This window comes from Mus musculus, chromosome 6, assembly GCF_000001635.26.
Source record: "Mus musculus strain C57BL/6J chromosome 6, GRCm38.p6 C57BL/6J".
Taxonomy (NCBI): Eukaryota; Metazoa; Chordata; class Mammalia; order Rodentia; family Muridae; genus Mus; species Mus musculus.
In genome coordinates this window covers 97,531,702-97,558,725 of record NC_000072.6, presented here as the reverse complement: position 1 = coordinate 97,558,725, position 27,024 = coordinate 97,531,702, and the positions used below count along the sequence as shown (strand labels likewise).

The 27,024-nt window shown below is 44.1% G+C and overlaps 1 protein-coding gene, 1 long non-coding RNA gene and 1 other non-coding gene across 6 annotated transcripts in view; 2 read left to right on the top strand and 1 right to left on the bottom strand.

The window, feature by feature from the left end:
- The window catches only part of Frmd4b (FERM domain containing 4B), a 330,791-nt gene that overhangs the window by 58,932 nt on the left and 244,835 nt on the right, over nucleotides 1-27,024 (top strand). The gene's annotated exons all lie outside the window — the stretch shown is intronic.
- On the top strand, nucleotides 11,159-11,288 carry Gm25852. The gene has a single exon (XR_003956574.1). It is a non-coding gene; the product is annotated as a small nucleolar RNA SNORA63 (small nucleolar RNA).
- Nucleotides 17,649-27,024, bottom strand: part of Gm46970 — a 45,063-nt gene continuing 35,687 nt past the window's right edge. For 2 of the 3 annotated variants that reach the window (XR_003956335.1, XR_003956337.1), the window contains 2 exons: nucleotides 26,709-26,810; nucleotides 18,726-23,057 (listed from right to left, as the gene is read on the bottom strand). This is a non-coding gene — a long non-coding RNA (predicted gene, 46970). Of the gene's footprint in view, nucleotides 17,676-18,725; nucleotides 23,058-26,708; nucleotides 26,811-27,024 lie in introns of those variants that run through there. The other variant, XR_003956336.1, reaches the window with a different exon arrangement.

The following is a 27,024-nucleotide window of genomic DNA, read 5'->3' as shown; positions in this document are numbered from 1 at the left end:
TATACCTATTACCTATACCTATACCTATACCTATATTATATATCTACCATATATATCACATCAAACTGTTTTAGCTAGAATTTTACGTTTTTTGCACTCTCCTTTCGTGTGTGTGTGTGTGTGTGTGTGTGTGTGTGTGTGTGTGTAAATATGTAGGCCAGAAGTCAACCTTGAGTATCATTTCCTAGGCATGATCTACCTTATTTTATAAAATGGGGCCTCTCATGGCCTTACATTTACCAGGTAAGCTAGGCTGGCTGGCTGTGAAACCCCAAGGATCTGCCTGCTTCCTCCTCCTCCTCTTCTTCCTCCTCCTCTTCCTCCTCCTCCCCTCTTCTTCCTCTTTCTCCTCCTCCTTCTTCTCCTCCTCTTCCCCCTCATCTTCTTCCTCCTCCCCCCATCTTCTTCCTTTTTCTCCTCCCCCTTCTCCTCCTCCCCTTCCACACTGGGATTCTAAGCATGTGCCGTCATGCCTAGCTTCTTCATGCACGTTCTTGGGGCTGGACCCCATCCTAGCACATCAAGCATGTTTCCGTACCAAACAATCTCCCTATATCCTGTTTTCCCTTCTCTTAGATCAGAGGCTCATCTGTATTGTGCCCTTTTCTTTCTTAAGAGAGATAATATGAAAATTAAACTTTGTGACCAAGTGATGAAGTTTTCACTCACAAAGAACAGGGGACAGATACTAAACACAGAAGTCCTTCAAAGACAAACACGATGAAAATACTACTTTAATTTTTTTCTTTTTAGAGAAAAGAACTGAGTTTTTGGATTAAAAGTTTCAGAAAGCAAAAGATCCTAGCCCCCAGTGATTCATTTGGAGGAATATTAAAGTAACCATCAGAACCACATTGAGTGGAAGCAGACCCCAGTCGTGGTCCATCAGCAGTCTGGCTAGATCTGACCCACTCTACTTTGCATGACTGTCGCTGCATTGGCAGCATAGTCACAGAATAGAGGATAAGAGATTGTGACAGATCACATACCCTTCAAAGTTACAAAAGGTCACTGAAAATGTTTGCAAACATACAAGCCTGGAAGGCTCAGTTTCTAAAAGCTTACCAGAAGATTCTGGTATGCGAGATCAGGGTTGACCATGCCAGAAGACAATTGTGTGCTCTGTTTACATGGGCAATGAGCAGAGAGGCACAGAGGGGAGGGTGCTTCTCCCAGGCTTACAAAGCCAAAGCAGCCACGAGAAATGCTCCACCAGCTGCCTCTCCATCTCCTAGTATGTCTCCTATTTCTGCAGTGATGTCCCGGGCTTCTGCTCTCCGCTTGACCAACATGAAGCTCACTGACAGCAGCCAGTTTTCTGGCCAGTGGAATTTTATGACGAATAAGACAGCAAGTTGGCTTGTCATCTGGCACTGTAAACCTCAGGCGTGCCAGCAAGTCTTCTCTTTGTCAGGGCACCATCTGGACATAAAGCGGTGTGGAATCTTCCAACAAATGGGGTTTGACGGACATGTATGGTGGAAGCCTCTCCAGAGAAAGCCTAGAGGAGGTAAAGGAGCTGTGCGTCTTGATAGAGGATCATGGGCTCACTTATCATTCAGCAAATGTTTACTGGTACGTCACTGTAAGCCAAGTACAAAGCCAGGCATCAAGCATGTCTTTATGCACCCTATAATTTGATGAAGGAAACCACAGTAAGTAGTAATGTCTATTGGGTAACTAAATAGACAGGTTGATGGGAGATAGATGGTTGGGACTGCTGTGAGTTATTATAGGTAAGTACAATATAATAGTGACATACACAGGCAGCAATTACCAAGGGCCCACCGTGTCCCAGAGGATCGTTTGCATGGTTTGCTTGTGCTGACACATTTTACATCCACAACAGGCCTGTGGAGGTCAGGGCTATTTTTAATCTCCGTCGTGCACCAGGGGGAATGAATTAGTTAATTGGCATGCCCTGCATCCCAGGGGTGAGAAGTAAGGAAACCAGAGTTTAAATATACTCTGTGTGCACAAGTTCTGAATTCTGGAATCCAACCCGATACGGGACAAATAAAAAGTCACCTTTGTGCTCTGGGTCTACGGACTTTTGTTCTAGTCTCCATTCCTCGAGTAACGCAACAAACTGTGTGCCTCTAGCACTGACATTATGTGGAGTAACTCGTAATCTAGAAGGATTGAAGCATGTGGGAGATGAAGTTAGGGTCAGTGGTCTGTGCTTACAGTCCCAGCTACTAGGGAGACGCGGAGGCAGGAGAGAATCACTTAAGCCAAGGAGTTTAAGACCAGCTTAGCCAGCCCAGTAAAAGTGTGTCTGAATGAATTAGTGAGAAGTGTACAGATGGGTGTGTGCAGACTTCATGTTAATACGGTGCTATTTTGTGTAGCATCACAGGCTCTAAGAACCAGTCCTAGAGATACTAAAGGATAACAGTGCAGATCGCCTGAGTCCTTTGTGTTCCATGGCCCACCAGGGAGGTGCTGCTCTCAGAAGTTGTATTTAAGCTGCCTTCCTCTCTTTCACAGTGGCTGGCTCGTGCAAGCACCTCATAAACATAGTACTGAATTATGAATGAGTGAATTAATTAAAACATGTATATGTATAGCCATGTTTTCTTATGAATAATATCTGGCATGAAACTAACTGCACTGGGTCCTGCATCACCTGTCCTCATCATTTTTCCTTCATGAGTGTTTGAGCTACTACCAGCTAGCTCAAATGCTGCTCTACGCCAATACCAAGGTGAAACGCAGTATTCGGACTGAGCTCATTAAATCAGTTAAACAATCCTGAAGTAGAATCAGGGAGCCATAATTTACTTAAATGTTTGAAGAATTAGTATGCAGCGAGAATAATAAAAATGTGAAGCACAACTCACACAAGATTGCTGCAAGAAAAAAGGGCCATCGATCATGAGCACAGAAGTGCCAAAGATGGCGTTGTAGCATGTTTTCTTGGCACGGATACACTGTGCAGAAGTGTGGGTGCTGAGGAAGAAGTTAAGCTCAGTTACATTGATTCAAAGTATTGAGGGATGTTTGTGTGCCCTAAAGCTTTGTGAATGCCCTTCCATGGGTGTCTTTCATGTCTTTGTTTGAGGCAGAGTCTCTCATTAGCCTGGAACTTTGCCAAGTAGACCATACCTAGCCAGCAACTCCCCAGAGACCTCCCTTTCTGGGCCTTCCGTCTGGCCATTGCTGCAGGCATGTCTCCCAGAGACCAGCTTTTCACATGGGTTCTGGAGATTGAACTCAGGTCCTCAGATTTCAAGGTAAGTACAACCGTGGACTACGCCTAGCATCATGGGAGTCTTCTGAAGCCACTTCAGACCCAATTGGCAGGCAGGTGCTCTTCAAACCCATTTTAACAGCATTTTTGTGAACCTGAAGCTTTGCATTTTGAAAGAAGTTGACATATGACTTTCAGTGCCCCACTGATCTCTAGGCAGCAAGAGTAGAAGCCATCAAGCAGGGCCTCCGTTTACAACAATGTTTCTCTAGGTCATGTTTAAATGTTAATGGCAACTTTGGGCCTCTCAGTAATTAAAACCCTGCAGGTAGCAATGGATTTGTTCGGCTCTAGGGATATTTAAGACATGTGAGATGAAAGGGGAGAATATTTGCTGGTTATATGCTTTGTGAAGTTTTCAGACCTCTTTTATATCATTAATCAGCCCAGCAAATGCCCCCTTCTTTGTTCTGCCCTTGTATATGGAAGGAACATAGTGGTTTAACTAATTCCTAAGTGAAGGCACAGGGTAAATGCTTTCTTAAAAAATAATAAAAGACAGAGAAACTGAATCTCAGGTGAGATTAACCTTCCCCTCATTTTCCTACCGTCCTGTGCTTTCACAGTAGCCTGCGCAGTTATTGGTAGAGTGTTAGTGCCTCTGACTTTCTAGTTTGCTCTTACATACTCAGCATGTGTGTGGCCTAGGGAAAACATCCAATAAACAGTTGTAAAATGAATAGTGTGTCCAGTGGGCCAATGGGCTCTATTTGAAAGACATCTGTGCCAGCTTTCTGGACTTCTGTGCTGTGCTTTGAACTGTCTTGGTTTGCATCCTTTATTTGGGAGGGCATTGCCTAGCAACATGGCAAAGAGGTGAGGAAAGTGAGGCAGGGGGGAGACAAAGATGTCTTTCGGCAGTGCTGGGCATCCTCTGTGCCAGGACTCCATGGCCTACAGGCTAGGCCTTTTAACCACCGCTTCTCTACTCTTTTAACTTGTGAATGTGTTTTGTCTATATCTGTCTACCATGTTTATGCAGTACCTCTAAAGGCCATAAGATAGCATTGGGTCCCCTGGAATTGGAGTCACAGATGGTTTTTGAGTCTCCATATGGATGCTGGGAATCAAACAGGGTCTTTGGAAGAGCAGTCAGAGGGCTTCATCACTGATCCATCTCTCCAGCCCTGCTTTTCCACACTTAAGGGATTTCCAGAAGATGCTGCTTGCCCTAACCCATCCTGGAGGCAAAGAAGCTAAGAGATATTGGAGGAAGCTATAACTAAAGTCGAGGAAATATGAACAAGTCACCCAGCCATTACTGTAACGAATACCAAGTAAAGGTGAATCTAGAGATGGAAAGAGTTTATTCTGGCTCATAGTTTAGCAGTTGTAAGTCACAGTTATTAGCTCTGTTGCTCTGGGGCAATGGCAGGATATCATGTTAAGGATGTATGAGATATGACCAGGAAGCAAAAAGACAGGAAGAAGAAGAAAGGGCCAGAGTCCACAAGTTCCTAGCCGCAGCCCCACCTCATGAGAGTTCTAAACTCATCCCCTAATAATGTCACTCTGGGGAGCAAACCTTTATCACAAGGGCTTTGGGGAAACACTGTAGACTGGAGTTACAACAGGAAGGCACTAACACATGTTGCTTGCTAATGCAGAAAACATTCCCAAGGCTTTTCCTAGAAACGGTAAGCTGTGCTTTGGAAGGAATTAAGCTGTGTTTTGGGGAGGTTTATTTCAAACATGTTTTAGTATATAAAGAAAAAAAAGACATCCATCACATCATTAGGGGCCATGGAATAAGTGGACACCGTGACCCCAGACTTTAATGCTGCCACCCTGGCCTTGGTCCCAAACCAAAGAAACCGCTTCGAGTTCTTGCATCTGTTGTCTGGTGGAACGTTGCCAGAAACACTGCTACCCATGTAGACTGGCATTTCCATTCCTCTGCCTCTCTTTTCAATCTTATCTATATTCTTTGTTGTGTTAGTATGAAAGCAAGGCATGCTTAGGAACTCAGGAAGTACAAACCAAGATCTATAAAGTAAAAGAAAAGAAAAGCCAGTCACAGATCCCTCACAGGACTCAGCCCTGACACTCTGCATCTTCCTTCCTCACTCTGTTTAGACACTGGTAAACCAGAGTCGCATTATCCACCCCATTGTTACCATTTGTACTATGACAGTTTCTGTCGTGGTAAATATGAGAATGTAGCTCCTTTGCTTCCTTTACTCTTTAAATATGGTTTTGTAAAACTAAGCCTCTGTGGTTATAAAAGTACGACACGTTCATTGGAGAAACACACATACCCATATGTACATGTACATATGCATATGCTGCAAGCTTGTGTAAATGCGATTACTCAGAAAGGAAGAAATTCCATCTTCTAGAGCTTCAGTCAGCAGACTTTTTCTCTCAAGGGTTAGAGAGGGAGTATTTTCAAGTTTGTTGGGCCACACAGTCTTATACCCACTCAGCTCTGCTATGGTAGTGTACAGTTACCACAGACACGATGTAAGAAAATCAATATGGTTGTTTTCCAAAGGCTTTATTTAGCCAGCCCAGGGCCTGCAGTTTTCTGACCCATGCTCTCAGTATGAACACTAATAACCATACTTCCAGAAATGCATGTGCTTTTCTCCTCCACAAATCAGAATTATGTTCTTCAAGCTCCACCTTGGATATTTAAATATTTATTGTTGTCTGGGATGTGCCAACTCACATACTGTGGTGCAGATAATAGTAAATGTGACAAATAAGGACCCTGCTCTTGGGGACTTTACTGCAGGAGCTTGCAATTAACATAATGTGTGCTTTTAAAGCAATGGGGGCAGTAATGGAGAAAAATCAGCATTCCAGTCTAGCATCGCTTTTGTGACCAAACCTCTGTTTATCGGCATTTAATTTCCCTAATTGTTTCTGTAGCAGACTGCGCTGTCATAAATGTTCTTAGGCTAAATCTTTATTCACAGGGGAAAAAAAACTATCATTTTCTTCTTAGTATGAATTCTTTGCAGTAGAGTAGCCAAGTTAAAAAACATACATATTACCTCAGTCGTTTGCAATTCGACTGCTTTCTAGAAATCCTAAGCTAACTTATATTTTCACCTAGCCTGCTCATTTCTCCCCTTCTTACTTCCTTTGTGCAAATACACTGACTTTGACAAAGGACAGGGTAAAATGAAATGTCGTTGGACTGAGTCCCGAGACAGAAATGGCAAGGTAGGGACTCATTTGTGGGAGCAGGAATGTGGTTTCTGATGTTTTGTCTCCAGGGGCTTCCTGTGACTTGGTCCCTAAATAATAGTTAGAAATAAATCTCACGAGTTCCTCAGAGCTAGCCGACACCAGCTATTAGCTGCCTTCATCGTGTGCCAGGGACTATGCTAAACTGTCCGTGTGCATAAGCTGAGTTAAGCCTCACAGTAAAATGATTTGAAATGGCTCCAGCTTAAGCCTCACAACAGCATGTATCTGAGAAGCTACCAAGAGCCAGATGATGGTAAAGCCTCTGCCCCGGACCATGTGACCCTAGAGCAGACACCTCAAATGAGCAGCCCCGCCAGCTGCGTTGATCAGCACCACCACAAGCGTAGTGATTTAGAAACCTTTAAGAATTAATGCCTTGAATCCCAGCACCTGGGAGGCAGAGGCAGGTGGATTTCTGAGTTCAAGGCCAGCCTGGTCTACAGAGTGAGTTCTAGAACAGCCAGGGTTACACAGAGAAACCCTGTCTCTGTAAAACAAAGCAAAACAAAACAAAACAAAACAAAACAAAACAAAACAATTCATGGGCATTGCATGAAAGCCACTGAACACCTGAAGGAAATTAAAATCCTTAGACACACTGACATTCTCCTCTCACTTGCTAATAACTGGGCAGATCAGAGGGTGGCTCCTTCTCATGAGGATGCTGAAGACCAGTCAGAAATTCATCAGTGATTGTTGTCGGCAGACCAAAGAGCTGTGAGGACCATGCAGCATTTGACTCCATAGCTGATCTATATCCTCTCCTTTAAACCAAGCCTACCTTGGTTTGATAACTGGCTCTTCTATTAGTCCCTGGAAGTCCGGGGTAGGGGTGGGGAGACTGAGGAGAAAAGGCAGGCATGGGTCCAGCCCAGTGTCACCATTCAGCATGAGACACACTGGGTCACGTGGCTTGAGTGCATGGCCCCCGCAGCCATGAGAGAAAGTTGAAAGGATTTCTGAGGCCTGAGAGCTGTGATGCAGGCATCTGCAGGATGTTGCAATCCAAGAGTCTGCTGGATGGCTTTTCAAAAGACTTGGACCTCTGAGTGCCTGTGCCACTGGCCAAGCCCACCTCCTCCCTGAGACACCTCAGCTGCGTGCAGCTTCAGCAAACTCTCCCCAACTACAGATTTCTGGAACCGTGTGGTCCAGTATGGGAGTCTGTGATGACATACAGCTACTAAGCCTGTGAACTGTGGTCAGACCAAATTAGGAGATGGTGCAGGTGTAAGGACATCCTGATTTCAATGGCTCCTACACAAAATGGAATCAAAATAACACCTTAGTAAAGACATATTGCTCAGAGGTTAAGATAGTAATATTTTGACTCTATTGGGTTGTCAGAATTTTATGCTTATGCTTATGGGAATGGGTTGCACATTTGTGTGTGCTTGTGAGTGTGTGTGTAGGACAGGGAGTGACACTGAATGTCACTCCCCCTAATGCTGTTCATTTTTTCTATCGATACAGGGTCTCTCTCTGGGCTTGGTCACCAAGTAGGCCAGGTTGACTGTCTGGTAAGCCCCAGAAATCTGTCCGTCTTTACTCCCCCAGTGCTAAAATTGCAAATGCATTGCAGACCTTTAAACATGGGTTCTTGGAGTCCAACCCAGGTCCTTATGGCTTGCACAAGCACTTTACTGACTGAGCTATGACTCCAGCCCAGGCTAGACTCATTAAGAAACTTACCCTACACATTCCTGTTTTCTTTGGTGTGCCTACTACAGAGGCACACACTCATACAGCCATGTGTACATGTAGCTCACGTGTTCTCAGAGTCTTAGACAGCTTCGCTGCTGCTCTCAGATGCAGGACAAGGGCTGCGCCTCCCCCATGGCTTTGGCATCTTGCTTCTTTAAATTCTCTGGACACAACGCAGGACTAGTACTTCGTCACTCGCATTCCATCTCTGTCTGTCCAAGCGACCCCTTCTGTCTTAGAGGTGCAGTATGTGTTTGATAATGATCCTTTCAGTCAACACTTGCATGCTGATCCCTACTTTGTGCCAGACTTGCCTGAGAACTAGCTAGGACTTTACCCCACAGCTTGACAACAGAGCAGGCATCGTTAGCTCTACTTCACAGATTGAGAAATTGAGATAGGAAGTTTAAGGGACTTGTTCAAGGTCACCCACCAGGCAAGTGGCAGGAGATAGAATTGCAACAGTCTTGCTTGGTGTCCAGTCACGGGGACTGATGTGCTAAGCCAGTTGTGGATCCTTCACTCCCACCACTTGCTCTCTAAATACCATCCTCCTTATTGGTGTGTGCACGCTTATAACAATGCTTAATAGTGCATCTTTCCCAATAGACCTTCTGTGAGAACCGATATTATTTCCCTTCTGGTCTCTTTGTCATCCCCAGGCCTCATAACAGGCTTGGCATTCTGCAAGTGCTTAGCAATGGCTGTTCAGCGTGTGAAGAAGTAAATGATCAGGCCGCCACCATCATTATAAAAATCCATGCTGAATTCTATTTTCCTGCAGAGGATTAGAACAAATTACAACAGTACTTGAAAGCCATTCCTCAACAACCGGGATCGTATGAACATTCATTTTGTATTTTATTTATTTGGTGCTCTGCTTTACAAAGAGATCCACTTTGCATGACTCTAGGGAGGAACCCTCTGCTACCTTGTTTGTCTCCAGTTTAGCATGCTGTCGTTCCTCAAACCACCCCGACCAAGCAGGCAACCTGTCTTTTGTCAAAGGAGGAAGAACACATATTCTTAAAACAGCTGTGTGCTGGCTGTTGGCAGAGCTTTGCTACAAAGCCGAGGGTTTTTTTTTTTAATTATCTTGCCATAATTTATTCATTACAGAAGGGATCTAAATAGGTTGAAACATGCCAGGACCACCTAATGCTTACAAGACAGGAAACCATCCAGCCCACCAAAGAAGAAGAGGCAGCCAGGCATGCAGAGAGGAACGCTAAACTACAACCCGTAAAGAATTGTTAGTAACTCCAGCTTTGCCACGTACTGTCTCTCGAGTCTAGGATAAGGCATGATTCCTCATTGCCATGAACTTCAGTAGATCAAGGAGGACAGAACCCGGCTTGTGAATCACTTGAACGAACATTGACATTTTCCAGCACAGACATTGTTCATCGTGCGGTTTGCATGTGAACTGTTCACATAGGCAAATGAACAAGCTCCCTGATGGCCATCTATTGGGGAAGGCTATGAAACCCTTACGTGGTAAAGCTTTGATAAAAGAAGTAGGTTACAGGACAAAGAACTAGGTTACAGGACGAGTCTTGGGACTTTATCGTCTCCTCCCACTCTCTTTTCACCCTCAGCTTCCACAGGGCAGATGCAGAGGGAACAGCTGGCCTCCTGCTGCTCCCTCCCAACATTCTCTGCCATGATGGCATGTGTCTGTTTAAATTGTAATCTGGAATAAGGCCTTTCTCCCTTAGGTTGCTTTTGTCAGAGTATGGTATCATAGCAACAGGGAACATCACTTCTATCCCACCAATTACAGTTTACTTTCCCACCGAGCCAAGGTTCATTTCTATGAACCTTCCCATGTCACTTTCTGCAGCTGTCTACCCTCAATGCCTGATAGTTGTCAATGCTGTAGTTCTTTCTGGAGTCTCAGGATCAGAGATAGCAATCGTTGGGCATTTGTTTCTTTGGGGTAGGAAAAGAAGAGAGTAGGCTAGTATAGTTTTTATTCTCCAAAACTTCCTCCCTTGCTTCCTCTGGATATCACCACCCTGGCCACAGTGATATCAAAGGTTAGCATTGAGATGGCAGAGGCCCTGGAAGAAACGAGTTCTGTGGTTGGTTGAGGGGGTCAGGGTTACAATGTAGTTGGGGTATAGGCTGATTTTCCAAATTGGAGAGCTGTAGATTCAACGATAGAGTCTGTCACAAAAAATAAAATAAAACAAAATAAAATAAAATGCAATACATCCAACATAAACCTCTGACCTTCCCACTTACACACACATACACACACACTCACACACACACACACACTCACACAGAGACACACACACTCACACACATATACACACACACATACACACACACTCACACACACATACACACACACACTCACACACATACACACACACACTCACACACACATACACACATACTCACACACACATACACACACACATACACACTACACACACACACTCACACACATACACACACACTACTCACACAGGCATATACCACACACATTCACGGGAATTAAACTTCAGCTGGGGGTTAACTTAGTGGTAGAGCACATCTCTATAAGATAAGAAACGTTCCCCAACACTGCAAAATAACAACAACAACAACAACAAAGTAAGTAAATAAATGAGAGAGAGAGAGAGAGAGAGAGAGAGAGAGAGAGAGAGAGAGAGAGACTGAGACTAGTTCTATGGCCTTTTTGTCTACTAGGACAGTCCTTCTCTACACTAGCCCACAGAAGTTTAAATCTCAACAGCGACCTGGGCAGCCAACATCTCAGAATTTTAGATTATGTCCAAAGATTAGCTGGCCAGCAAGCCCCAGAGTCCCTCCATTCCCCAGGTCCCCAGTACTGAGGTTCCAGATGTGCTCTGCTTAGCACCTGAGTGGTAGGGATCTGAACTGTGGTCTTCAGGCCAGGGCAGCGAGAACTTTACCAACTGAGCCATAGCCCAAGCACCTAGCATTTTCGGGTTGGTTTGTTTGCTTGTTTGTTTAATGAAAGAGTGGGTGGAGCAGGATCAATGTACAATGTAGCTGTAAAGTGCTACATTGTTTTACTCCCTGCTCAAAAGAAAAGTGTTACCTTCCGAGCCCTGCCTGCTATGGTACCCAGGCAGCAGGGATGCTTGGTTTCATACAGGTCTGCCAATGTGAGCATGATTTGGGACATTATTTTCCAGAATAAGGACATGCCAGTGATCAGTGGATTGTGCCAGGAGGACAAAGGCCAGGAGGAAAACTGCAAAGAAAGGGTTTTCTTAGTTACTTCTCTGTTGCTGTGCTAAGACACCATGCCCAAGGCAACTTAAAGAAGAAAGAGTTTATTGGGCTTACAGTTTCAGAGGGTGAGTTCATGACCATCATGATGGGGAGAATGGTAGTAGGCAGACATGGTGCAAGAGCAATAGCTGAGAATTCACACCATCCAATCCACAAGCAGCAGGTTGAGAGAGAGCAACCTGGGAACCCCAGTGATGCAACCCTTTAAACAAGGCCACGCCTCCTAATCCTTCCCAAACAGTTCTACCAACTGGGAACCAATCTTTCAAATGCATGAATTTGAATGGCTATAGGGGTATTCTCATTCAAACTACCCTATGATGGTGATGAGCTGTTTTTGGTTTTGCTTTTATCACTCCCAAGAAATTCTAGCTCACTGTTTGTTGTGTATCCACTGAAAGTTGGTTTGTGGGGAAGGTTTTTATATACTTAATTACCATTTTATATTATACAAGGTTATGTAATCCTTGTTCTTTCTTTTAAGGGATTTTGAATGCATAGTTTCACAATTTCTTCATCTAGACATATAAGTAGCATGTATTGTCATTAAGTCTGGTTTACCACATCTGTGAAACGGTGTTCTTAATTGTGTACCCATCATCTAACAAAAACAAACAAAGAAAGAACATGTACACATTGAGAAATGTCCAGAACAATACACCTACTGTGGCCACCCACCCAATGCTGCATGCTGGGAGGTCACTATGTGTCACAGTTAATAAGCCCTCAGCAAGTTCCTTCTCACAGCAGTGCAGTGACAAAAGAATGGCCTGGCCTGCCCCAATGTACTGATGAGGGAACCGAGGGTAGAGAGGGTTAAGTAATTCCTGAGATTTCCAAATTATTAAGCTTTAAAGAGTAGGTGGTGTTGATAAACACGTGACCCCAGAAATCACACCTCAGCTTCCCCAGTTTCCTCCTCCAGTCCCCTGGGAAGCCTGCAAGTGCTTATCTCAAAATTAGAGCTGGAAGTCGGTCAATAGTATTTTGCTGGTATTCATCTAAATTTTCAAAAGTTTCTACACTGTACCCATAATTGGTAAAACCAAAAAAGAAAGCCAAGAAGAGTAGGTCTCTCGTGGCTGAGAGTCAGAGTTGGAGGCAGGCCTAAACCTTCGGAATTGGTTGTCTGGATTTCATCTTGCTGAGGCTTGGTTTCTCTTTCTGTGAAACAGGACCATTAGAATGAATGACTGGCTCTCCACCTCCTTCTGGGTGGAACATTGCTCACATTCATATGATTGAGGGTCTAGGCTTCTTTATAGATGAACTCTGTTGTCTTTTCTTTCTCCTAGAGGTTCGCGGTTTATTATAATTTAAGAATAAAAAAATTCACTAGGTTTGTGATTTGAACATCTGCACCGGTTTCTGTGTGAATTCTCTTCTTATTATTAGGTCTCCAAGCTTCTCCAAACAAAGTCTTAGAACACAGTTTTGGCTAATTTCACACGAGCCTCCCCTCTGGTGAGCTAACTTTCCCAGTCATGTTAGTTCTAAATTTAGTGATCTTGTTGGGTGGAGGTGCTAGAAGGGGTATTAGAAGTAAAATACTGTCTTAGGAACTTGGTTGCATTTATAGATCTTGAGAGGCCTCAGTGTGATAAAAGTCTGAGTTATGCATTGCATTAAGCAGTTATATAAAGCCTGTTGAATATTAATTCTGTAATGATTCACCTTACAATTTTATGAGGCTGGATATAAAAAGATGCTGTGAATAATTGAACCCCTGGTCTATAAAATGAAGCATAGGGAAGACAGAGAGAGTAATTGGAAGTGAAGAAAGCAGAGACTTTTCCTTCTTTTCCTAACTCAGCCTTAGACCTTCCTGCTAATGAAGCCCTCCATAGTTTCTTCGGCCACTGTATGAGTGCATGCATCACACGCTTTGGTTTTCCTGAGGGCGTGGTTCTAGGACCCCTATGGATATCAAATCTGTAGGTGTTGCATTTCTCATATCAAGGGGCAAAATATTTATTCATCTTCATGTTTACTTTAAACCATTTGAGGATTGTTTATAATACTCAACAGCATGTAAAAGCTGCGCAATGGTGATTATGCTGGGTTGTACATCTTCATGTTTCCAACATAGAAACAATACTAGTGTAGTTCATGGAAATGGTAGTTACACAGATGCCCTTACCACAGGTTGTATATGTGTCTCAGAGGATGGTACTGTGCCCACAAGAGAACAAATATTATGCCCTTTAAAAACTAAGAAACAATGATGGCATTGGAGTGCACCCCTGTAAACCCAGCACTTTGGAAGCTAGGGAAGGAGGCTCTCCAAGAGTGCCAGGCAAGCCTGGGCTACTGAATGAGGCTTTGTCTCAAAAATTAACCAACTAATCAATCAAATTATGCTGAACAAAAGAAGCCCGACCCACAAAGGAAATCAGACTGTATGACTCCATCTGTGTGGTTCTAGACCCAATCCATTAGCATACAGTGAGAGAAAGCCCATCACCAATCCATTAGCATACAGTGAAAGAAAGCCCATCACCAATTGCAGGAGGAAACAGGAGGAATGGAAGAGGAGGCATAACTACAGGGGCTATGAAGGAAAATTGCAGGGAATAGAGATGTTATGTGTCTCCATTACAGCAGTGGATATGTTGTCTGGTGTCTACCTGGAAAGCCAAGCACAGCCAGGATGAGTAGGTTCCTGGGACTATTACAGCTCTTAGAAGAGAAGTCAGAAGAATTTGGGCAGCCTGTGAAGGGCAGGTAACTGAGGTCCTGGGTCTCTCATCAGCTACCATGGCAGTAACCGCAGCAGAAGATGTGCTGGTGTTGACATTGGAGGACTCATGAGCCTGGCCAGCCAGGTGTGTCCAAGTCAGCAATGAATGCTTGGGATGAGAGAACTCTTCCCCAAGTGTTACAGCTCAATAAAAACACCCAGTCTCGGATGATCCTGGTCAAATAACTGTGCACTCTATTTATTCCATGTGGAGACTATTTAAACATCAAGAAATGGGGTGGGATTTAGGGGTAAGTGTTTCCTATTGGCTCCGTTTGAAATGTTAGTTATGCTCTATTTGCATGGGGAAGGACTCCAGGTATTTCCTTACATGACTGGCTGCCCATGATCCGCTCAATGGGGTGTCATGGGTATGTGTTCTAGAGCACATGCAACAATGGATAGGGAGTGGCTCAACTCCTGCCAATCTCAACTCTCTGAGATCCCTCTGTCTGAGCTCACTCAACCTTTCCAGTTCCTCTGTCTGGTGGTACTGCCCAGTTGCCCTACTTGGGTACAGGATTATGATGCATATATTTGTCAATATCCATTGGACCTTTCACTTGGGTCTATTTTATTATATATTATCCTAAAGTTGATTTTAAAAATTATTTGTTATTACATATATATGAGGGAGCCACCAACAACATGCATGTGGAGGTCAAAAGATGGTTTCGTGAATCAGTCAGGTCAACAGGCTTGTGTAGCAAGCGCTCAACCATCTCTCTGGTTCAGATTTGAGGTCTCCTTTTTCTTTAGCCTTGTTTGCTTTAATGGGGTGGGAGTGTTGACACCATGTGCCTGTGGAGGTCAGAGGACAACTTGCAGGAGGAATCAGTTCTTTCTCTCCACCATGTAGGTAGATCCCAGTGAGACTCAGGTCATCAGTCTTGGTAACAGATGCCATTACCCACTGAGCCATTTCAGCGGCTCACAAATTTGATCTCTTTTCATGCTCTTGCCAATGTCTTCCTTATTGATTCATTAGCATCCCTGGAAGCTGGCTTTCTAAGATCCTGACTCTCAATCAAGATTCTGGAACTTATTCATTACAGCAGCGTTTCTTAACCTGTGAGGGGTCTATCCTTCAGGGGTAGAACAACCCATTCACAGGGGTCACCTAAGACCATTGGGAAACATAGATATTTACATTACAACTCATAACAGTAGAAAAATTACAGTTTTGAAGTATCCATGAAAATAACTTTTATGGTTGTGGTCACCACAACATGAGGGACTGTATTAAAAGGTCAAAGAACTATGCATAAGATGACCTTGGGTCCTGCAGCCACAAATATAGCACAAATTCAGGGCTAGGGACACCTCAGTGGTAGAACACTTACCTAGGATACATAATTCCTAGGGTTCAATCCCAAGTATAATAAATAAATAAGTAATAACAGGCATGATATTGGCAGTGTCACAGGAGTGATGGTTGTCCAAAAAGAGAGTGATGATATTACACAGAAAAATTGCTTTTACTGGTGGTGTTTTACCCAGAGAGCTAGAGGGAAATTATTTTGACTTGAGGCTAATAATCCAAAGAACGGATCCCCTTCTTTAGGAATGAATTCCCCTCATACTGAATGCTTGACAAGAGCACAGAGGATCTGAACAAGTTCCCTCAGCACTTTGAAAAGATAAACTCCCATCTGCCCCTGCCATATACTGCTCAGCTCACTCAGGCTCCATGCCCTTCCCTTTCAGCAGTAACAGCCTACACAATTGTCCCCTCACATCAAGCAGCATCGAGAAAACCATCTTAGCTCGTCACCAACGTTTCAATTAATTTGACTCTTAGGCTTTTTTTGAGGAATGGGTTCCATATTAGAGAATCTAACCGGTGCTAGGACCATCATTGAGTGAGCTGTGACTCTCTTGAAAATGAGCAACTTGTCTCCTAGACAGGAAACTGATTCTGAATGGAAGAAGAAACACAGTTATGTTGGCTCCAGATTTAACCTAAAACAACACATGCACTCATTTGAGAAGTGGCCACTCAGTATCTACTGCCTGTCTTCTCCTGGGAAAGGGGTGCCCCTGAGAATGGGACAAGCACCATCTTCCCTCTATTGAATTGAGTTGGAACAGTGGGGTGAGTCCACTAAGCAAAGAACCAGAGAAACAGTTGTCCAAGAAGAGGGCACTGTGGTAAGAAGGGGCGTGGCAGTCAAGGAGGTCAGTGCTGGAGGGTGACCAGAGCAAAGGGAAGGTCTGTATGAAATGAGGCTAAGATGCAGATGGCAACCAAGATGGAGCTAAAATTCAAGATCTAGTCAAACAAGAAGGCACTGAAGGGTTTTAAGCAGGATAGAAGTGAATAGGTCTATCAGTACAGCCATCCTGTGAAGAAAGAGTTGTCATGAGTAAAGTAAGAAAGCTAGGGGCTAGAGGGATGGTTGTAGTTCTGAAGGGCTTGCCACACAAGAGTAGTAGCCTGAGTCAGGATTCCTAACACTCATGTAAAAGGGAAGGCATGGCAGTGTGTGCCTGTAATTCCAGAACTAGGGAGGCAGAGACGGGGATGCCTATGGCTTCCTGGATAGCCAGTCTAGATTAATCGGTCAGTTCCAGGTTCACCGAGAGATCCTGTCTTTAAAAACTAAGGAGGAGAGCAATTAAGGACAACATTTGGCAATGACCTCTGGCCTCTGCATGCATGCACAGAGATGTGTGTGTACACACACAGGATAACGCACAGTATGGGGAAAGACACTCGTGTTTGTACTATGGTGATGACATCATAGATTAAGAGCCGTGAACCAGTATAAGAATGTATCATAGAGGGAGTGTTCCTAGGGCTGAATGAATGGCAAGAAGAAGAAAAAGTCCAGGTAGATTATAGGGAACCAAGCAGTTGGTGGGAGACTTTTCCAGGAGATGATCTGGAATGCTGGGTAGGATGTATACACCCTTTGTACTACTCCCTAAGAGTAGTAACTAGGCTACTCTGAAGGTCAGAAGAGCAATGTTTATAAACATGCAAGAAGAAGAACTCTACTTGTAAAGACATGTTCATTCCCCTCCCATGATTCTCCAAACCTTTAGCAGGTCCTGGAAATGTCTGGGATGACGATTCCCAGTTGTCAGCTTGACTTTTCCTGGAATGGAGGACACACCTGTGATCCAGATCTTGAAGCTGGCAGACACAGGCTTTTGATCTGGATCTTGAAGCATAGTGGCCATGAAAAGCTTAGGCCCAGGCAAGGTGGTACAGACCTTTAAACCCAGGAGACAGAAGCAAGCAGATCTCTGAGTTCAAGGCCAGCCTAGGACAGAATGAGTTCCAAAAACAGCTTAAATCTAGGTATGGTGGTAAACACCTTTAATCTGGGCAATACCTTCTGCTGGAAGCCTACATGAGGACAATGGAAAAAGAATGACTTCCTCCTCCTCTCCTCTTCCTCTTCTTCTTCCTCTTCCTCCTCTTCTTCCTCTTCCTCTTCTCCTTTTCTTCTTCTTCCTCTTCCTCCTTATTCTCTAGCTTGCATTTCCCTGCCAGCACATCTGTTGAAACCGACTTTTAAGGATTCCAGCTTATACAGAAGAAACACCTACCCTTGTGGGACTAAGTAACTACTAAACTCTCAGAATTCCCATTCACAGCTGCCCATTGTTGGGTTAGTTATACTGAAGACTATACATCATTCTAACAATGTCCTTTAATATACAAAGGCATTCCATAAGTTCTGTGACTCTAGAGACCCCTGACCAATACAATGTCCTAGTCTTTCAATAATGGCTCTATCTTCCTAGAGCCATTTACAGCTACACCAGCTCAGGGCAGCTCCAAACTTCTGCCTGCTCTTATTTATTGGGTATGCTGTGTGTGAGCATCCTGCTGGCTATGTGGTGAATCTCTTAGGAGGTTACTTTAGCTGTGCGAGCCTTTTTGGAAGACTGCCTGTTTTTGTTAATTATGGCTTAGAAATTACCCTGTCAATAATTTTGGAGCCCAGGAGTCTAAAAAAATTACAGGGTGCTATTAAATATTTAAGAACTGCTTAATTTCTCCACGTGATAGGTGATTTTAGCTGAAATCTGATCCTTGGGCTGTTTACCATCTTGTTTGGAGTCATAGATCCAATTTTCCCCATTAAAACGGTAAAGTGTGTGTAGAGATCTTGTTGTTTGTGTAGAAGAGTAAAACTAAGCCAAGAACAGAAGCAGAAAGGGGCTGGGGATAGAGCTCAGTTGGCAGAGCTCTTGCCTAACATGCAGGAAGCCCTTGGTTTGATTCAGCACGTAAACTGGCTGTGGCAGTACATGTCTTTCATTCCGCCTTTGGGAAATGGAAGCAAAGGGATTAAAATTTCGAGGTCATCCTTAGGTATACTGTGAGCTCAAACCCAGACACACACACACACATGCGCTCAAACAAAATAGAAGCATCATCTCTGCTTATAGGAATCTTGTTAAACCCAAACTCCTAAGAGCAATGGAGAATAAAAGTGCTTATTAATCCAGGACAGATGCTAGCCAGAAAGAGCCATGTCTTGAAAACATTCCCCCAGTGACAAGGAGCTAGGCAAGAAACCAGTTGGAAATTAATCTGTGAGACCCAGAGTCCTCGACAATGTTCCAGTGAAAATTGGGAGAAGGACAGTGTAAATCACTTAGTTGAACCAACACTAGCTGTAGATAGGAGGGTGGGATAAAGTGGGAGAGGAGAGGTTGGGAATGGAACTGAGCATCAGAAGAAGTTGGGGTAATAAGCAGGATGCTGTGGTACCTGCACATATCCAGGAATGTCAAATAGTCCTCGTTTGGACTGGGACTGTTGGGCAGTCCGTGCCCTTGTTTCCTCTCTTCCATGTCTAGCTCATATAATGAAATGTAGGGCATTAATCTTGATTGTCAACTTGATTGCCTCTAGAATCATCTAGCAGACAACTCTCTAGGCATCGCTGTGGCGGCTGGGAGAGGGGGGCAGTGTCTAGATTGGGTTGACGTGAGGAGACTCACCCTAACTGTGGCGAGTTCCATTCTGTAGCCTGGAGTCCCAAAGGAAATAAAGAAGGAAGTTGGCTGAGTACCAATATTGGTTGCTCTCTGCTTCCTGAATACAGATGCAGAGTGACCAGTGGTCATGCTCCTGCCTTGATGCCTTCTGGACTACATAAATCCTACCTTTCTGAAGCTGCTCCTGAGGGGTGTGTTCTTACAGCAATGAGATAGGTAGCGGAAATGCCTTTGAAGATTTTTCTCCTACTAGAACCCAGGGGGAATGTTACCTTTTAAACATATTTGGGTTTTTTTTCTTTCTCATTGAAAAAGGAGAGAGAGAGAGAGAGAGAGAGAGAAAGCTCACCTTGGAAAAGGTAGAAAGTCTAGAAGAAAAATTAGCCATAACGCAATTCCAAAAACAAAAAAAAGATGAAATGTTACAGTTTGCATAAAATTGAAGAGGGTGGCTGGACTTTTAGAATGATATTTTGGAAAGAGAATTATTATTTTTTTAGCAAAACTTAATCACAGTTCTAATATCCAATGCATATGTTTGCCCCAGCTGTCGGGCCGGGAGGTTGTCTCTCATACCATATGACTCAGCTCTACCCCAACACTGACTCTGCTGCTACTCAGAGTTCACAGGCCAAGGGCTTCATCCCCCTAGACACCAACCACAAGCCCCAGGCCTCTTGGCCTTCCGACCAACTTAACACAAATTGAGGTTCTTCTGTCCCCTCCTCAGATCCAGCGATGCCCTAACGGCTCAGCAATTGCAGCTGCAACGCTGTATTTCCTGTTACCTTTGTCCTAGATGAGAAAAGGCGAAAGACCAGGTGAAGAGGGCCAGGGTCGAGGCACAGATCTGTGGGGAGATAAATGCTCTTCCGTACGAGTTAGGCTTCTTATATGGGATCGTCCATCTCATCTAATGGACAGAGAGACAGATGTGAGATGGATGTACAGATGTTTGTAAAGGGAAAAAACACAGTCAACAATGAAGAATGGAGGGAACTAAAAACTATTTTGACCAAGATAACCCAGGAGACATGTTTTCTCTCATACACAGATTCTAGGTTTTAATATTTATGTATGCATACTTGAGCGGTAGTGAGTGCAGGTAGAGATCAGGAAACTAGACAAGGGGACTAGGACCATATGAGGCGGGGGAGGGGGGGCTTTAAGGGAGGGGAATGGAGAGGCTAATAGAACATATGGCAGGAAAGTGGTAGGGGCGGGGCAGAGAAAATGGGTCAGTGGTTAAGAGCACTTACAGAGCCCCTAGGTTCGGTGGCTACCACCCACAGGATGACTCCTGGCCACCCAAGACTTCTGGTGCTCTCTTCTGGCCTCCATGGGCACCGCACGTACATAGTGCATGCATACACATAAAAATTAAAATAAATAATTGTGAAAGAAATAAAGTGAAGAGAAAAGGGAAGGAGGGAGGGAAGGAGGGAGAGAGGGAGAAGAGGAAGAGAGGGAGAGGAGAGAGGGGGCAGGCAATTCCAGGAACAGAATGTGCTAGTGGGAAGGAAACAGGACATGAGAAAGAGTGATAAGGATAAGTAAAGATCAACTAAGAACATATCAACATGCCACGGGGAATTCTATGCTTGGTATATTCATTAACAACTCTTTTTAAATGATTTTTTTAAAAGTTTCCATCAAAGAAACTATTGACAGCCATCTCTTAGGAATAGATTTGGGTTAGAGCAGAGTGTGTGACTTTCACTATGTTAACCCCTGAGACCCTGAGTATGCAGAGCATGAATGTTTTTTGTGGTGTGTCCACCACTGTCAAGTTGAGAGACTACAGCTGTCTGCACAGCATTTTCTATTTGGGAATGCACCTGTGCCACATAACAGAAGGAAGAGTCAGGGTGAAGAAGGGTCACTTACTTGCTCGATTGTCTAAGAACCAGATACTGACTGATCACCTACTATGCGCTGCTGTTATAAGTGCTGGAGACAGTGGAAAGAATAAGACAGTATGGTCCTCCATCTGGAGAGCTTGGTCTTCCCGTGGGCAAATAGCAATGGTCTGGGGAGATGCTTGGTCAGTGAAGTGCTTGCCGTGCAAGTCTGAGGACCCACATCCAAAAGCAGGCGGGGAGACAAGATCCCTTTGTCTTACTTGACCAGACACACTAGAACGTTCCAGGTAAAAGTGAAAGGTTGCATTTCCAAAAAGAAACAACAAAACAAACAAACAAACCAAGATTTTTATAAAGCACAGTATCCTAAGGCAAGACAGCCTGAGCTGACCTCTGACCTCTGTGCTCAAGCAACTGTGCATACACTAGCATATGTTTACAAAAAATAATTTGAAGGTTTAAGAAGATAATTGTACTGAGGAAAATAGAGGAGGTGTGCCATTATGGGTGGTCGGAAGGCTCTCGTCTAGTGGCTGGAAACAATTTCTCTGGAAGCAGACATCTGAGCTGAGGGTCACGCAGCAAGAAGAGCCAGCCATACACAAGAAGTACAGAACTTAATTCTGGAAGAGGAAGCCACAAGGTCTGGAGTCCCAAGGTGAAATTAGCTAGGGATGTTTAGACTAAAGAAAGCTGGTATGGTTGAAGCTTAATGAACAACAGGTAATGTGAGATAAAACGCAAGAACTAGGCGGGGCTAAGCCAGGTCATCCTCTGACATGTACTTGTATGTGTTGTATATGTGCCTGTACTCACAGACAGGGAGATAGACACACACAAAGTTACCTCCCCCCTACACACACACACACACACACACACACACACACACACACAATGCACATAGGATATATTGGAATTCAAAAGGGGGGGAAACAGAGAATATCAAAAGGAAATGGTGTTACTACAACTGATTCAACTCAAGAAAAACATGGTAAGATTCCTCATTCACACTTTATGCCAAAACCAATCTATGAGGAAGATCAAAAAGCTACATAAAATGTAGGAAAAAATGTAAAACCCTAAAGTGAGAAAATGGAGATTATCCTTATGATTTCAAAGTAAATTTTATAAATTAGGAATGTAAAAAAAAAAAAAAAAAAAAAGCCAGTGTGCTTCCGTGTGAGATGATAGCATAAAGCAGAAACAATGCCACACTGGTGGAGAACACTGGCAACCCAAATCTCTAGCAGAGCTCCACCATCAAAGGGGAAATTTCAAATTACTCAGTGGAGAACGGATGCCTTCCTATGGAGGGACATGAACCGCAGAAAGATGGACAAGTTTCCTACATCACTACTACAATCAAATCCCACAGGCCTGGAGCACTGTGAGACAGCATTTTATACCCAACGGAGCAGCAGAAATCTGAAGGCTGACGGTGGCATTTGGCAGGGAGTCACGGCAAACAGGCACTTCAGCTGTGGCACTTGGCACTGGAGAGCAAGCTGTCAGCCCCTAATTAGACTCACAGATGCACACCCTCTGTAACACAAAGATCCTACTTCAAATTGGACACTGTTTGAAGAGGAGCCTCTTCATGCTTTGTGTGGAACAAGGCTGGTTATTCATGATACAATTTAGCATCCCTGTGTACCATAACCATCCCAAGACACAAAAACATTAACCCAAATTTCCAAATACTCAGAGGCTCTGGGTAGCCCCAAATAAGGTTTTCCAGAAGGAATTCCTACCCATGTCCACCCAATAGATCCTTTGCAGCTTCACGCTCAGTCTGAACCCTATACAACCTCCACAGTTCCACAGAGAACGATCCAAGTTGCATGGTGGCCTAGTTTGCTTCCTATTGCTGTGATAAACAATGGCCCAGAGCAACTTAGTTTATAGATAATTGCATTAGTTATCTTCCTATTGCTGTGACAAAACACCGTGACCAAGACGACTATAAAAGAAAACATTTAATTGGGCTTACCATTGCACGGGTTAGAATCCATGATGGCAGAGCACAGGAGTGGTAGTAGGAATGGCTCTGAGTTCACATCTTGATCTGAAGGCAGAAAGCAGGGAAAGCATACTCGGTATGGGAGTAGGGTGGAAACCTCTCTTGAAAACCTCAGAGGCCTTCTCCCAGTGACACACCTCTTCCAGCAAAGCCACTCCTCCTGGTCCTTCCCAAAACGTTCCACCAACTGGGAACCAAGTATCAAACATATGAACCTACGAGGCCATTTTCCTTCAAACCACCATAGTGATAGCCTGTCATCTAGGGAAGTAAGGGAAGGAACTTGGAGGCAAAAAATTAAAGCAGGGATCACGGAAGGATGCTGCTTCCTGGCTTGCTTCCTGGAACTGCCCTCCTCAGTCAGTCAGAAACTAAGAAAATGTGCTATAGACATGCCAACAGGCCAACCTGATGATGGCATTTCCTCAGCTGAGGGTTTTGTCTTGCCAGGGATGCCAACGTGGCGATGAAAGCTAACTATGACATATGTTAAGGATTAATTTCTGAAATGTATCCCATAGGTTCAAGTTCTAAGTGTCCTGTCTCCAGCTCAGGGTGCTGTCTTGAGTGTTGTAGAGCCTTTGGAAAATGAGGTCTGAGTGGTGGAAGTGGGAACTAGGAGCAGGCCCTCGTGTGCATGTCCCCAAGCTCTCTGCTGCCTGCCTCTGCTTCACACTCCTGCCACTGAGTAGCACTGCACTATCACATCTGCTCCGCCCTGATGGACTGAGAACCCCTGAAATCACGAGCCAGCATGAGTCCTCCATCCTTTAAGCTGCTTCTGCCTGGTATTCTGTCACAGGGACTGAAAGGACACTAATACAGTGGGCACCATGGTGTCCATTATTGGGAGCAGAAAAATACACATGAACAGAGCACACTGCACAACAGTGAGGGATCCAGTGCACTGTGGAGCAAAATGAAAATATCTCAAAAATATAAGATGTGGAGTAAAATGTACAATATAGTATGGAGCATGTTTTTAAAGAAAAGTTCAGAGCCCTCAAAACCACAGCAAACACATGCACACATAAATAGATATTTATTTAGCTCATAGTAGTGGTCGCCTGTGATAGCCAAGAAGAAACTGGACTGGAGAAATCAATTCTGTGTGGCTCGGACTGTTTCTAAAAGTAAAGACAGGATGTGAAGTCGGTGTGAAGAGGAACACTTGATTGTTTTGAGCGAGGCTCGTGGGTAGAGTTTTACCTTGACTGTGTTGCTAGATCTCACCCCTGTGGACTCCTGCAGGGACACCAAGTAGATGGGCTGAGTCAATGGGAGGGACTGCTCTGGAAGTAAGGACCTCAAGTGATGCCTGCCTCTGTGGCTTTGAACCCGGAAGAACAGAAGCTAGCCGTGGAGTCCTAACGTCTTCCTCACACTAAGCCCTTCCTGGAGTGAAGCCATCCCTGAACCACTCTCCCTGATCGCCAGGCTTTGAAGTTGTCATCTAAGCAAGCCAGGCATTTGTCAACTGTTTGGCTTTTTAACAAAGTCACGCATTTCACTGACAGCTAAGGAACCGGTCCTCCTCCTGACACTTTAATCCTGTGATTTTTTTTTTCTGATCAGTTTTCCTTCCAGGGGTAAGAGACATAAAGGGCAAAGTCCCATTTCAAAATATACAGTTTCTAGAGTAAGGACGTGCGCCCCATTGTCAAACTGCTGTCATGCTCAGAACTTTCTCACTAGCTCAAACTGGAACTCTTTCCCCATTTAGAAATCATTCTCATTTCTCAGGTCCTCACTTCCAGGTGTCTTCTATTTTTCTGCCTTAGTCTCGGACTTTTCCCAGGACACCGCATAGGTAGAACCATGCAATCTTTGTCTTTGTGTGTTGGCTCCTGTCGTTTACTGGACTGCTTTTTGAGATGTTTCCCCATTTTACCTTGTGTCCAAACTTCATCCTGTTCACAGCTAAATAACCTTCCATTGGATGGTGAGGTACACTTTGCTTCCCCATCTGTCAAGGGAGTTCAGGGTTGTTGCTAGCCTTAGCCACTGTGAAAAAGCGCAGCTATGAACATCAGCATACAAACATTTGCTCATAGCCCTCCTGAGTTTGAGGCGATGCCGTGAGGTAGTTGGGGAGCCAAGAGGGAAGTCTATGACTCATCTTTTGAGTGACTGCAAACTCTAACAGAGCAGCACCTCAGCCATGTCTTGTGTGATTTGTCTACACACTGTCGTCCATTCTTGCTGTTTCTGGTTTTCAAAGCCACTCAAATGGGTATGGGGTGGCTCTTAACTAGAATTTGCAGTTTCCTTTATAATCAGTGCTAAACATTATGCTTTTTTGATTTTGTTTGTTTGTTTGTTTGTTTTTTGACTAGTTGCTAGCATCTTAACACCCTGGCTAGGTTCAGCATTTGCCCAGATGTGGTGCATATAACATGGTTTTGTTGGGGTGGGTACTGGGGTAGGAGACTCCCTGGTGATAGAAGCTAAGGAATGAAGCCAACTTTAGTGGCTTCTTATCTTATGTGTTTAGTGTCTGCAAATTCAAGAGGCAAATTCAAGAGATGGCAACCTTTGCTTCCTGTGCTTTGGGCCCTCTCAGAAGCTTTTCCGTATACTTTATGTGTAAAGTGCTCTGTTTGTTAACAGAGCATCTTTATGTGCTGAGTGTTAACACATGAAGCCAACTGTCTCATCTAGTGCTCAAAGAAGATCTTATTTATCGCTTGCAACTTTGAAGTCAAAGCTGGCTGTGCTGAGGCCAGTGCGGTGTGATGGGCTCTGCCACCCGACTCTACTCAAGGGATTTTTTTTTTCAGTGTTTTTGTTGTTGTTGGTGGTGGTGGCAGGTTTTGTTTGGTTTTGTATACAGTTTCACTTTATACTTATATAAAAACTATTGTTAATGATTAAAAATGTTACCTATGGCTCCAACAAGATACTTCAGTAAGAAGAGGTGCTTGCTTCTAAACCCCAGAGGACACACAACACACTGCACATGTGCACGCGCGCACACACACACACACACACAAACCATAAAATGTAATTTTATTTTAGAGCTGGAGAGATGGCTTAGCAGTTAAGAGCACTGGCTGTTCTTCCAATGGATCCAAGATTAATCCTCAGAACCCACACGATAGCTCACAGCCACTTATAACTCTAGTCCCAGGGGATCTGATGCCCTCTTCTGTATGGCTTCTGTGGGCATCTTAGTTTAAGTGTTCTATAAAACACCATCACCAAAAACAACCTGGACGAGTGAAGGATTTATGTCATCTTACAACTTTCAAGTCCCACTCTACCCCCTGAGAGAAGTCATGGAAGGAGCTCGAGGAAGAACGCCATGAAGGAATGCTGCTTACTGGCTTGCTCCTTTTGGCTTGCTCAGGCTACTTTCTTTGCCATCCAGGACCCCCTGCCCAGGGATGTCACCACCCACAATGGGTGGAAAACTCCCACATCAATTATCAATCAAAATAATACTCAGCAGACTTGCCTGTTGCCCAATACATAGAGACATTGTCTCAATTAATGCTCCTAACCAGGTGACCCTCGCCTGTGTCAACTTCACAATACAATGAGTCTGTTAAAGCAAGACCTAATACAATCTGAATAATGTCCTTATAAAAGGAGGAAGGGTAAACACAGAATGAGAGACACCAGGACTGCACGCACACAGGAAAGATCACATGAAGAAAGTCTGCAAGCCAAGCAAGGAGATGACATGCAACTCACCCTGCCATTGCCTCAATCACCAACTTCCAGTCTTCAGAGCCAAGAGAAGATAGATTTTGTTCATTTAAGTCCTCAGTCCTGCCTCACTTTTTAATGGCAACCCTAGAAAATTAAAACTGTTGTTGACCCAAAGCCATCCATTGTACTGAGAGCTTGTCTTATCTTATCTTACCTATTATCACAAATATCTTCTGTTGACTTTTAAGGATTAAGTTGTGTATTAATTACATTGACATAGACGGTGTGTTTCCTGATTGTTGGCATGCCCCCAGTGATAGAATCATTGTAAAAATAGATTCCTATAGTGTTTGTATTG